This window comes from Talpa occidentalis, unplaced genomic scaffold, assembly GCF_014898055.3.
Source record: "Talpa occidentalis isolate TD23 unplaced genomic scaffold, MPIMG_talOcc4v2.1 talOcc4.13, whole genome shotgun sequence".
Lineage (NCBI taxonomy): Eukaryota > Metazoa > Chordata > Mammalia > Eulipotyphla > Talpidae > Talpa > Talpa occidentalis.
Genome location: NW_023601322.1, coordinates 7,973,296 through 7,987,516, shown reverse-complemented (window position 1 = coordinate 7,987,516; position 14,221 = coordinate 7,973,296). Strand labels below are relative to the sequence as shown.

Sequence of the window (14,221 nt, the reverse complement as noted above, 5' to 3'; positions counted from 1 at the left end):
TGCATCTGTGCAGGTGACTCTTTCTTAAACCTGCTCCTTCCCAGTGCAGCTCTTTACGGGCTGTGTCTATGTAGGTGTCCTTCTTCCTAATAATCCTTTAAAATGCAGGCTTTGCCTCTCTGTGTTTATGCAGATGTATTTCTCCTAAATAAACTTGCCCTGTGCCTCTGAAGGGGAAACTCTGTTGAAATCTTTCTCAGAGGGCCCCAAAGTACTCACTGAACCTCCACATCTGAACCCCATCAAGCAGAGAGAGTAAAGATTAAGTAACAAAATCTCCATGTCCTCACAGGGAAAACTCTCCAAACTCTACTCAGCGCCCCATCTTGAAATCTCTGCGGGAGCCCTCAACCTTTTCACAATAACACAGAAGTCATCCCAACTTCTCTCCCTGTAGTTCAGAGATAAGAGTGATTGTTCTCTGGTTCTTGGTGAGGGAGGGCGCCAGGGCAGGAGGAGTCTTTTCCAAGCGGCTAATCCTCTGTCAGGCCACTTGCAGATGGTGACTGCAACCCTGGAGCCACGCAAATTGGGGCGGTGTGGTCAGTCACAGGCGCTGCTCCTGTAGAGGCCTGGAAGTGGGCCAGGTGGGTGGTGACTTGAGAGACGCCCAGTCCTGCACAATCACATCCCGTCCAGACATCTGCCGCTCGGTGCGTGGAGGCGTCATTTCCTGCACCGATATTTTCTCTTTGTCTTTTCAGTGAGATGGTCCTTCAAGGTTTTTTGTTTCTTTTTGTTTTTTTCCAGGGGCTTCTCTCCCTTGAGCTTGAGTTTCTGGGTTCTTACTCAGCTATGAAATTGTCTGCCTCCAGCAGAGAATGTTGATCTTGCTGATGTCACACAGGCCGCTAAATCATGTGCGCTTTGGGGTGGAAGGGGAGCATAGAGCTCATAAAATTCTCATCTTTGTTAGGAAAAACAGGTGACGGAGTCCTTTCTTCCTTTCCCTGGCCACATTCCACAGGTAGCTAATATTGAGACTCAAATACGGGAGCAGATGCGGACATGACTTTTTCCCTCTCAATGCCTGGGTGTCATTTACTATTTATGTGTAGGTTTGGGGACTCAGAAGGCAGTAATTCAAATAGAACAAATCATTTGAAATGAGTTGGATAACTTATTGTTTCACCCAGAACTCTGAGGCAAGAGGTTGTTGGACGATAGACTATTGTCCCTGGTTTTATTAAGAAATATAGAATAAGAATATTAGCAGGTGATTTTATATTAGGTGAAATTTTCTCCAATTTACCATTTAGTCTACAAAGTGATGTATTTTATGAAGGTGAAAATCCTTTCAATGTAATTTCAAGCTTTTTTATTCTTGTAGTTAGAAAAATAATAAATGGTCTGTTAGGAGGAAAAGTGGGTTCTTATAATAAGATGAATGTGAATGTTTTAATTAATTTATGAGACTGGTACTGGTGCATGGTTAATAATTTACTGCAATTATATGGCTTTTGGTTTCCTGAATCCTGTCTCTCTTCCATCATTTCAGTAAAAAGTAAAATTTACCATAAGGAAAAAATATGATGGCTTCCTGCATTTCCATAGCTAAATCTCTTCTATTATCCAAAACCTAGCTTTTATGGCCCAGAGTAATAATTTTTATCTACTAAGGAAGTTTTAACTATGGATTACTATTTGATTTTTTTTTTTCTCTGCTCAACTTCTATAGACCCAGAAATGTTAAAAACATCAGGGATCATAGTCCTCTATTCTACTTTTAGAGTTTCTGTATATTATGATTATAATTCAGACAGTTATATGATCATGTGCCCACTACAAATTATATCAATTAAATGTTCCATTCTTTTCAGATAAAAAATTCTATAAATTCATTTCCACCTTTGCACTCTATCAATAATTTGCAACTCACATTTTAAATTATTGCATTTCTGTGATTTCTTCTTTCTTTCACAATTTTTCAGTTGCCTCAAAGTACAACTGTGTCAAGAATGTACCAGACGACTGAATGAATGGCCAGGCTTTTCCTTTCTAAGTTGATGAAACTGAATTTACCAGGTGTGTTCCATGGGGCAAGTCTGAGGGTTTTTTTCTGTTTTTCCTTTGTTCTTACTCTTACTCCCACACTCCCTCTCTACCTCCTGCCTTCCATCTGCCATATTTAGTAGCCAGTTTTAGATGTTCAATTAGCTTCAGAAAATTTTCAAAATGGAATAGAGTCAGTACGTCGCCAGCCTGGTAGCCATGAGCTCCTTGACTTTGCACTATTCTTCCTTGTTTGGTTCCTATTTATCTTTTCTTGCTGACAGAATCAGAAAACCAGGCAAAACTGGCTGAAACCCAGATGGAGGTAGAAGTAAGTCAAGGGTTAAGCTACAACCTCCTTAAACTTGATTTCCTTCCATTAATTCTTGTCTCTCGAATTTTGGCTGGTTGAGTAGCCAAGCACCCTGGACTCCTCTAACAAGTATATTTCTTTCGTTTCCTTTAGTTTTGCCTCTGTCTTTTCTTTAGTTAATAAATGCTGAATGATTACAGATTTAGGAGGACAGCGTTGAGGAATTCTAGATAAACAAATATGTGCTTCTTCTTTTTAATTTTAGAAAAGAACACATTGTTGCCAATGTCCATCTTCAATCCATTTTCAAAGGGTTATGATAAAAATGTAGAACATAAATCAGGAGGTGTGGTTTTCTGGACTATTTGGGTTCTGGTGGCTACAAAAACCTACCCTCTGAGAACAAAGGCAATGTTTCAGCCCCTCCATCACATAATGGCTCCTCTCTCTCTCTCTCTCTCTCTCTCTCTCTCTCTCTCTCTCTCTCACACACACACACACAGAGGAAGGGCAGGTAAAGAGGCAGTACAGCTTTCTTCAGCTGCTGTTCCCCTGTCACAGAGGAAAGACAATCCTGAAATAAGGGATGTTATGCTTTGAAAGACCTTCTAACTAGCATAGTGAAGAAAAACCATTACCCCCACCACAGCCCTGGCCAAGGTCATGGTTTCAGCTCACCATTCTCCTGACTGAGCCTCTCCCTGCATTACGTCCTGCATCCACATTCCACTCCTTGGCTCCCAATCCGCTAATGAGCAGCCTTATTACTGCTTCTGCCTTGGCCTTGTCCATAGAGGTTTTGTTCATTTTCATTTCTATTTTCAGACCATTCTTAGGGTTTCTTAACACCTCTGACATCACCTTGACAATGAAACACACTTGCACAAGGGCACACACATGTCCACACACACACTTTCATTTATTCACACTGCAGAAGTATGGTATTGCTTTTATTCATAGAACTTAATGTTTTTCTTTATTTATTCACTATGCATATCATTGCTGTAAGGAAAAAAATGTTTCAATTTTTTCTTTTTCTTTCTCTTTTTTTTTTTTTTTTTTTTAGTTTAACATAGATATTGGATTCAGAATATCAAGATTTTTAAAGCAGGTTAAATTGTGCCCTAAGGGCAGAACTGCCTGTCTGAAAATGGATCACAGGGCTCCCACTAATATTCATCTGAAATTCTTCTAAATAGTCAGATCAAAAACATGTTTTTCTTGGACTCTTTTCATGGTCTTCTCTGCACCTTTGATTCTAGGTTATTCCTTGGGCAGTGGCCTATATCCTGGACCTGCCCAAATTATCTGTTCACCATGGTCTGGAATCTTGGCCACAGCATAGCTCTGTTCTGTTCTGGTCAGTTGGGTTCACTATGTCATATGTACTTTTCCAGCAATTTGACAATTGACCTCCTCTTGCACTGTACTTTGGATCATTCATGAATAGGTTTAACTGCCCAAGGAGAAAAGCAATAAGAACAGCCAAGGGTTTATTTCATAATTGAGATCAGAGAATAAGCAAGCAATCTAGTGTTCTCACAGAAACTTTATGGCATTGTCAGAGACAGGGCTCCATTCATTTTTGGCTCTGTAATCATCAGCAAATCTTCAAGACTGCTGCATGATTCAAGATGGCTGCTTGAACACCATTCATCACATCAGCATTCCAGGAAGTAGGTGAGAAGCAGCAAGTGAAGCAAAGGACACTCCTGCCATTAAGTCAGTTCTTTCTTTCTGGGAAAAAAAAAAAAAAACCCAAAAGCCAAAACCACAAAAACTGCCTGATGTTGTCCACACATATCTTGTCAATAAGACTGGGAAAGGTTTCCTGGCTGGATGTTTTGTGGTTATTTATTTTTATTTTAATTTTTTGTGTGCTTCTTTCCCAGGGGAAGAGAGACAATAGATGGCAGCAAGATTTCTGTGATATATTTTACATCACAGCTGACCAATCACTCCAATAAAAAGTACAGGAATGGGGTTCAGTCAAGGACCAAAGTTCTAATTCAAAATATCCTTTACTAACAAAGGAGCTGGGTTGAGGAGGTGGGCCTGGCCTGGCCTGTATGGTGAAAGTTGTCTTGTACAGACTTATTTGCTAATCTGGGAACCAGGATTCATTGTCTTAACTCTTTTTTTAAATATTTTATTTTATATAATTCTTACATCATCTTTCATTTTTGCACAACATATGCATTTTCATTTTGGTTATATTCCCCATACAATTGCACCCCCCCTTATTTTGACCCTAATCCTTCTTTTTATGATCAATTTTATTCTCCGCAAAGCATATTTTCAGAGACTAATTCCTTTCAGAAATAGTTTGGTTTCCTTCAAAAATCTTTAATTTACATTGTAGCTTTTGTCTCTTTATTTTCTTCCTTTCCATTGCAATGACTTGCAAGCTCACTCCCAACTCTCTTACGTTAGTGGGGTTTACACTTCAGATCAATTCAAGGAGGTGGCTCAGCTGTCTTCAAGCCTGTGATCTCTCTGGAGAACTCTTCATACAAATTCTTTATGACAAAGACTTGTCTCCAGAAGTTGTATGGCACGTCAGGGCTGTCTACCCACCCCTCTCTAAGCCTGAAACAGGACTTCCTAAAAGCCACGCAGGAGGGTGAGATGGAGAAACTGTCCCCAAGAAAGAGGCATCCCTGAAGGATCTGCTGCCTATCTTGTTAGCAGTCCTCACTGAGGTCACAGGCTGCAAATGACAGACTAACCATTTCCTGTCCCTAACCGGAGACCGTCGCCCTGAAGTCAGCTCTGTTGCTTAGAAGTCATTTAGGAAAAGTCCACGGGATGCCATGATGACATAGTCTTAGCCTCATCTTCATCACTGACTGAAATTTCCCCTCCTTCCTTCTTGAAGAGCTCTCTGAGGTAACCTCTGGTCCTCAGGCTGGAGTGGGAAGGACACAGAATATTGTTCTGTCTGGGAAAGATTCTACTGCTCAGGAGAGTTCTGGAATGCCCCTCCTCTGTTGTTATGGTTTTCCATTCTACTTGAATATTTGATTTGCCTTGGGCTGCCCAATTGCACATCCCATAAGCTCCCCCTGCTCTGCAACCTGCAAGAACACCTTGTGAACATGCCTACAAAGAATCAAAACCTTTAGAGGGTGAAACAAAATATATTCAGGGAGACTTTGCGAAGCTGTCCCTTGGTGACAACTCATCCATCCCTGCCCTTAAGATTCTTAGTCCTCCAAGAAATTGTAGCCTTGTCCATCAGAATTCTGTTTTCAGTCTTACAGTGTTAATGTCCCTATGAAAATTGACTTGTGCTGAGACACTCTTGACCTCTCTGTTTTCTCCCAGGAGGATATATTAATTCAATACATGTTTTGTGTTCCCGTAGCATATGGTAGGTCATGGTCTGTTATGAAGGACATTTTACAAATAGCAGCAAAAGTACCAAGGCTAATATATAATTTTCTTCAAAGAAAAATCAATGAAATAAAATCAAAGCTAAAAGTATAGCTCTCAGGGCTTCTAGTTTTGGTCGAGGTAGAATAAGAAGGATAAGATTTATTCTAGTACCCAAAACAACTAATGAAGAGGACAAAATAGATGAATCAATAGCTCTCAAGAAATTGGACATCAAGTAAAAAGGACAGTGATCCTTGAGAGAAACAAATGAGGTGAGCCCTCTGATTACCCCTGCTTCCTGTTGGAGATGTTTCTAGGGTGCAATGGAGGGAGCAGGCGCCCAGGCAGGGCCTGTTCTCGGAAGCCAGACTGAAACCTCATAATTCACAGGACATAGGGTAAAGTACTGAGGAACGTCTTTCTTCAGTAATGGGTAATTTAATCCTAGACCGAACGCTGCCTGAATCCCCACCTACCAAATCTTAAAAGCAAGACCTGAAAGATCAAATTGTTTCCACGTCACTTAACCATGTTACAAAAGAAACACCGGGAACAATTTTAGAAATATAAAAGGTTTTAGCCATTTAAAAATACTGAGGGATATAAAAAGGCAGAGCAACACTATTCATAATGAAGAGCAAACCATCAATCAAAACTGAGCCCTGGTAGAATTAGTAGCCAAAAACATTTCAACAGTAATTATGAGTGTATTCCATATATTCAAGAAGCTAGAAGAAAGGCTGAACATGAGAGCAAGAGGTATGTCCAATTTTTAAAAGGTCCAAATAGAATTTCTAGAAATGAAAAGTTCAAGATTAAGGATTAAAAGCACACTGAGGACATTACCATGGAATACCAGACTATCAGAAGAAAAAACAAGTGTGAACTCTAAAAGACAGTAGCAGGCACCATGGAAAATGAAAATACAGAGAGAAAATAAGACTAAAACAATCAACCAAGCAGCAATGAACAGAGAGACCAGTTCAGAGGCTAAATATATGTGCACTAGAAATCTCCAAAAATGGAAAGAAAGGAAATAGTGTGAGAATGTTCCAAATGTGATTAAACTGTCAACCCCCAGATCAGTGCCCATTACAATCAAATCCCTTGAAACGGTGAAAAGGGGAAAAGCCTCCAAGCAGCTGGAAAGAACACATTCGATTCAGCAAGGAGGAGAGTAGTTTTCCCATTGGAAGCCACGTGAGTGAGAAGGAAGTATGACTACATGTTTAAGTAATGAACGTGGGGAAAATCTTTTACTTCAGAATTTATAATCCAGGGAAATTTCTTTAAAATGAAGGTGACATAAAAACTTTTTCTCAGACACCCAAAAGCTGAAAGAATTTATCACTCTGTAAGAGCTTGTAAAGCTCTAACCCTCAAGCAAAAGTGAAAGGATCCAAGATGGAAACTGTGACCATGGAGAAATATGAAGACATTCTTTGTCACTTTTCAAATGATCATAACTCAATTTTTATTTACTGTATGTGAACGGACAATGTTTGACCACAGAGAACAGAGGCCAGGAGGGGACGTGAACTCCTGAAAGTTTCTTCCACTAGCTTGACAGCATGTGGGCTGTGCTAAGTTAAGGATAGTAAGTTAAACCCTACGATAACGACTCAAATAACACAATAAAGCTACCTCTGTGAGGAAGTCAATAAAATCAATAAATCTCTACTGAATGAGCAGGAAAAATGGAATAAACTGCAGATACAATGTGAACAGTCCCAAAATTATTAAACTGAGTGAAAAAAGCCAGACCAAAACCAATAAAGATTGTGTGAGTCTACAAAATTCTAGAATATGCAAACTAATCTGAATTGAAAAAAAAATGTAGGTTCAGGGGGACTTAGGGTCAGAGGAGTTGGAGGGGGGACTACAATGGGCCATGGAGTAATGATTGGGGGATGGATGCTATTTTGATGGGTCTTGTGGTCCCATGGCTGCAAACGTGTGCAGCTACTGTGTGCCAATTAGACCTCACTAACCTGCTACTATGGAATGTGTGACTTTAACAAACTTCAATCCCTGCCTGCTTTCCTACGTGGGAGAGTATGTACGGGATCACCACCGGGTCTCACGAAACCATGGACACACTAACTGCTGGGACCGGATCTATTCCCCTCTCTAGAATGTTCCAGGTCTGAGGTAAATCTCAGCTAGGGGCCCTGAGGGTCTGGCTTTGTTGCCCATCTCCTCAGGAGATTGGTGAATACCCTTTTCACCAAAGTTTGACAACTGTTCCTCATCAGATTAGTCTCATCATCTGTGATTTTCAAGTACCAACTCCCTCTTTAGAGAGTGGCTTCACCTGTCCCATGTGTCCTTTAAAAATAGGGCTGTGAGTGGGGAGGAGGGATTACTCTAAGTATTCACTGTTTCACTCATTTCCTTCCCAACACACTTTTTCCTTCTTCCTGACATAAACTCCTTCTTCCCTTTCTCCATGCAGGTTCCTACGCAGCCAGTTATTTATCTGACATTGGTTATAGCTTCCTATCTTTATTGCCAGGTCTTCAATAAGCTTACCTCAGAAATAACATTTGGCAACATCGATTTTCATTCCCACTGTGCGTACTTGTATTTTTTCACATCAGTGCTCTCTCCTGAGTCTATGCCAGTGAAAGATCCCGTTCTATTCTATACTGTCAGAAATGTCATCTCTGTGATAACATATATGTATTTTTAATCACATACATGCTTTCCACACACATACTTGTGAAATAGAGGTAACTAAGCAATATCCAGGTGCCTCTTCTTTTGTCAAAAAAGCTGTTTGTGGACAGATGTTTTATTTTAGAATCCCGCTTTCACAGTCATTTCATATTGAAATTAACACAAATGTCCTGTACTGCAAGTAGATTTGTAATATGTCATTGGTCATCTCTAATCAACCTCTCTCTCCCCCCAACCCCTTACAAATACACACACACACACAGACACACACACTCAAACACCTCACACAATTTATCTTTGTTTTGCTTTATTACTATAAGGTTTGCTAGATGCAAAACAGATGCATGAGTTTCGACTGCTATTATGGTCTGTTTGCTGTTTTTCCCCAGATAATCTTCCTAAAGTGAAATAATACAGAGATCTATTCTTACAGCTTGAATCCTATTGTATTAGTCAGGGCTCTCTAGAGAAACAGAATTAAGAGATACAGAAAGATGTTTATTAAAGTATTGGCTCCTATGAATATGGATCCTGACATCCTCTATCTGCATCTACAAGTTGGGTGGGGGGGCAAGGAAGCCACGAGTGCAGCTCAAAGGCCTGAGAACTGGGGAGCTGATGGTGTGGATTTCAGTCTGAGTCTGCAGGCCCAGGGACGAGAAAACATGAGGCAAAGAGAGATGTCCCAGCTCACAGTGAGGCAGTGTGTGTACTCACCCTGCCCTTCTATTCTTTGGAGGCCCTCAGGAGGAGAGACGATGCCCATCTCTTAGGGAAGGCCCTCTGCTTTATTCAGTTGACCACTCCAAAAGGTCATTTCTTCGGGACATCCTGGAGGCACAAGGGTTTAAGTTGCAGCACTATGACACTATCCCCAGACACTGTGGTACAAGTTTGATCCCTGGCCAGGGTGGTGACCCACATTGCACAGCAGACCTCTCCTGTCTCGCCTGCTGCTCCCCTCAGCAGTGTATTTCAGTCAGTCTGCCTGTTCTGCTCCCCACTGTGTCTCTGGTGAATCCGCTCACCTTCCCCTACCTCTGGCCTATGTAGGCATAAATAAATAAATATTTTAAAAAACAAACAAACAAACAGTCATCTCTTCTAGAAACATCCACACTGACACACCTGGAAGTAATACTGACTCAGAAACCTGGGTACCCTATGACCTAGTCAGGTAGACACATAACATTAACCATCGCACATGGTATTTATCCTTTATGTAGAGACTGTGGCAAACATTCTTTCATAAGACATCTATGCAAATTTTTTCATTTAAGTTTTCTTAAAGGAAGTTCAACATGGACATTTGCTGCCCCAGCTACTCAGATGGTACTGGTGACCCATCTGTCTTCTCTGGCCTTATGGTTGGTTTGCTATTTTCTTCCTCAACTGTTATTTATTTTCATTCCTCAAAAATGAAAGGAATTAACAGGACCAGTGATATAAAACATAAATTTTAAAATAGTTCCTTGGACCATAAGTCCTCTGTGAACAAGTTTTTGACAGATTCTCAGACACTTTTTTTCTGTACTGTGACTATATTTTCCATATGTTTAGGAATGATAATGTCTGAAGATACATTTTTTTTCCTTGAAATTCACATACTATGGCTGTGCAGTGTTGCTTCAGAAGGAAGGTTAATATTTATCTTTGCCAAAGTGAGAACCGTTACAGAAGGAAGAGATTTACTGTATAAATCCCAGTGGCAACTACAAGACAGGTATGTATTAGGAAAGACTGAAAGACAAAAAAAAAAATAGAAGAAATCATTTCTAGCCAATATATATTAAAAAGAAGGAGACTGCAGATCTGAAAATCAATTAAAATTCTCAGTGCCTAAGTGCATGAAATATCACCAAGACACCAAGACTCATCAGACACTAATTAGATGGGCTCCATGGAAGAAGATGGATGTGATGGTTCATTCTGTCTGCAGGAATGGAAGATGTGAAGGCACGAGGGAAAGAGCAGAGCTACAACTGCCAATGGCCCAGAAGCCCTGTTTGTGGTCTGCGATAACTCTGATAAGATACACTGACCTGGGCCTCCCCTGGTGGCGCAGGCAGTTGGCGCCACGCTGTGAAGCTGTCTGCAGCCTCTGCAGCGCGGGTTTGATCCCTGCCGGCCAGCGAGGGTCCCACATAGCGCGGCAGACCTCTCCTGTTGTACCCACTGCTCCCCTCAGCAGTGTATATCAGTCAGTCTGCCTGTTCTGTTCCCCACTCCGTCTCTGGTGAATCCTCTCACCCTCCCGTGAATCTGGCCTGTACCCCGGTTCTCATGTAAAATAAATGAATAAACCTTAAAAAAAAAAGGAAACACTGACCCAGTGACCATTCACAGGGAGCAGGGGCACAAACAGGAGCACAGAGGTCTTACTCTGCAATCACTGCTTCTAGTGCAGAAATCTCTAACCATGGGGATGGCACCATCTTGCTGAGCTAAGTCTCCTCCCTACTTCCTGTGTGAATTTGAGCAAGTTTTTAAAAATTGTTTTCCTATCTACAAAACGGCACATGTTTTGTGTGTTTGTGTGTGTGAAGTTACAAAAAAATCTCCATAAATTGAAAACTAAATTCTCAATCGTAATGGAGTTCATCAGGGCTTTTCAGCAGCCTGGCTTTTTCATTGATTCAGAAATATTTCTTGCATTGCCCACAGCGAACCTCCAGGTACCGAGGACACAGATGCAAACATCACTGCAGATGTGCAATTCACATGATCTTTGTTGTCACCGTGTTACAGAAGGTTGTGCACTTGCAGATCTGAAGACCTCCCGGCCCCATCACACTCCATTCTGGCCTCCTCCTTTTCTATCACAATGCACTGAAAAGACTTACGAAGTTGTGAATGATACACGGACAAAGGTGAGAGCCACAGGGCACGTGTCTCGCTTCCCCTGCTCGTGCTGACTCCCAAGGTCTTTGCATCCATACACGCATCTCTTTCCCCTTAGCCGCTTCCCTGCCCTGTCATCTCCCCGTGCGCAGTCGCCTCTCTATGCTGGAGGAGGATCTGTTGCTTTAAAAAAGTAGGAACAAAGGTTTTCTTCTCCATAGTTGTTATGTAGCCCCTTAACTCTCAGTGACTCTTATTTCCCTAGTCACCGATAGTAATTTGGTCTTTCTATGGTTTTTAATATATTTTTTCCATCTCCCCAGAGCACTATGAGAATTACCTTCTTTTATGTCGGATTCTGTAAAAGGCACCTTCAAGGTCCAAAGAGGAAAGGTGCTATACATAATACAAGTAATCTCATAACGATGCATCATAGGAATATTGCAAGGAAGAACTGAACATTATCTGTAAAATATGGTGAGTTCCTTAGAGGACAGGTGTGTCTGCAGTTTTCTTCTGAGTAACTGAGCTTTCTGGTTCATAAACAAAAAGTGTGTGCCTGTGTGTGCACACACACATATATAGACATATATATATATATAAAATTTCTTTTTACACAGTCTTTTTTTATTTACAAGTATTATGTCTCTTCATCTTAAGGATGTCTGACACCAGGATGAAAGTAGAAAAACTTTTATTTACCTGGTAGTTGAATATATTTTATTGCCAGCTGTGTAAAAGAAAGGGCACTGGAAATGAGGCTGTGCTCTACTCATGTTCTGTCCCTGGGTTATTGTATAATGTTAGGAAAGTAGCAGATCTAGGTGAATCTGAATAACCTCCTGCAAAGATTGAAATACTGAACTTGTGGGCCACTTTCCACATTTTAAAAATTCTGAGCTCCACCAGTCTAAATTTTCATGGGGGCTGAAACTATGTTTTTTTTTTTTTTCTGTTTCTTTTATTCAAAATCAAAAGGATGGCACCAGGCAAAGGTATACCCCCAGCAAACATTTGTTGAATAAATGTCTTACAAAATAGAACTGATGATAAGTATTTGTGTAATATTATTCAGAAACCGGAATTCCAAGGCTTGACATCAGAGACAGCGCTTATCTGTTCAAAAGACAACGGAGAAGTTGATATCATTAAGAGATTCTCTTGGGAAAGCAATAAAAACTGTCAGACTATGTCATATGGACCAGCTCTGAACAGATGCTGTGCTGAGGGATCTGGAAAGAGCCCCACGAATTACATTCTAAAATTAACTGTGTGGAATCATATGTATTTCTGGCTGTCAAATGGAAATAGTTTGTATGGTTGGTCCTGCGTGGTGTTTGAGTGAACCCAACTGGAAGGTTCCTGAGTCATCAGCATGAGGCAGGTGGAAGACTCTGTTGAACTTGCTACCACCCTGCTCTGCAGTGAGTTGGATTAGCATACCATTGAAACATTTTTAGACTCGCTGCAACCCTGGAAGTGGAAGGAAGCAAACCTCATGATGTTTTGAGAGCCTTGGAGAAAAAGAAAATGCCTCCATTCATGACAACTAACTTTAAGGTCCAGGTACAACTGTAAGTAAGAAAGACAAATCAACAGCAAGCAAAATGAGACAACATTTCGCAGTTGAGAGTTTGTATACTTTTGTTTCCCACTGTATTCTTTATTTTCAGATTTTCTTTAGATGTAGGCGTCTTTAAATCACTCTTAGGAAGTTGTGACTGGGAGAGTTACTTTGAGAACATTTACAGAAAGTCCAAATACACTAGGATTTTAGGAAATCTAAAACAGACTATTCTAGGCACAGGGTAAAGAATTGATGACAAGAAAATATACAGAAAAAAATCCATAAAAAAAATCTGTTTACAAACTTTTTTAAGGAGTTAGGATAAGTTCAGATGTGACTGGGAGAAGAATCACCCCAGGAATGTGTACTGAAGGACAGATCTGGACTCTGTCATGAGATACTTTGAATCTACTTTTTGCATATTGGCTTGCTTTTTTATAGGAGTTTTCCAAAATAAGTGGCTGCGATGCCTATGTAATGATTGTTAATATCCTATGAGAAGCTTCTCAGGCATAGACAAATCATACTTGGCTTAACTGCTCTTGCAGCTTGACCTGTCTCTAGTCTCCCTTCTGGAACGTTGCTTTGGATAGAGGGGTGACTAAAGAGAAAGTACGTGGGTCACGGCTAATTTGTGTGCTTCAATTCAGCATATTATTTCCCCTCCATTTCATAAATCCTGGACTCTATTATAAATAATCTCTCTCTCTCCCTCCCTTACTCTCCCCAACACACACATTTCCCAGTTATGAAGGTAGATCATTCTAAATATTTTTTTTGTTTTAAAATAACCATGATAGGGCCTCCCCGGTGGCGAAGCGGTTGAGCGCTGGGTTGCGAAGCTGCCCGCGGCCTTTGCGGCGCCGGTTTGATCCCCGGCTGCTCCCCGGCCACCAGAGGAGGGTCCCACATGGCGCGCAGACCTCTCCTGCCGCCCGCTGCTCCCCTCAGCAGTGTACTTCAGTCCTTCTGCCTGGTCTGCTCCCCGCTCTGGCTCTGGTGAATTCTCTCACCCTCCCGCGCTTCTGACTGTACCCAGTGCATGTATAAACAAAACAAACAAACAAACCAGCAAACAAATAAATAAAGCATGCCTCTATTAAAAAAAATAAAATAAAATAAAATAAAATAACCATGATAATTAATCAATTCATAATAAATCTTACAAGAGTTTGAGAATGTATCTTTTCCATTATTTGGAAACATGCAGATACCCAAATGTATTTACTAAGTAAAAACGATTAAAACAGATATCATTTTAAAAATCATATATCTATGGAATGCTAAGCATTTTACTACGGTAAAACTATAGTAACAGGACAAACTTAATAGGTGATTGATTCTACATTGCATCAAAACAGCCGTTATTGACACTGAGTGAATGAGAGCCCAGGTTAGATGGTATTGGCGATTCTAGTTGATTCTCAGCGTTACAAGAGAATGATTACGTC

The 14,221-nt window shown here is 40.7% G+C and overlaps 1 long non-coding RNA gene across 1 annotated transcript; it reads left to right on the top strand.

Moving 5' to 3' along the window:
• The first annotated feature begins 865 nt into the window (after nt 1-865).
• On the top strand, nt 866-12,505 carry LOC119243757 (uncharacterized). The gene is made up of 5 exons (XR_005124811.2): nt 866-967; nt 1,932-2,025; nt 11,027-11,232; nt 11,527-11,680; nt 12,279-12,505. It is a non-coding gene; the product is annotated as an uncharacterized LOC119243757 (long non-coding RNA).
• Nucleotides 12,506-14,221: the final 1,716 nt, after the last annotated feature.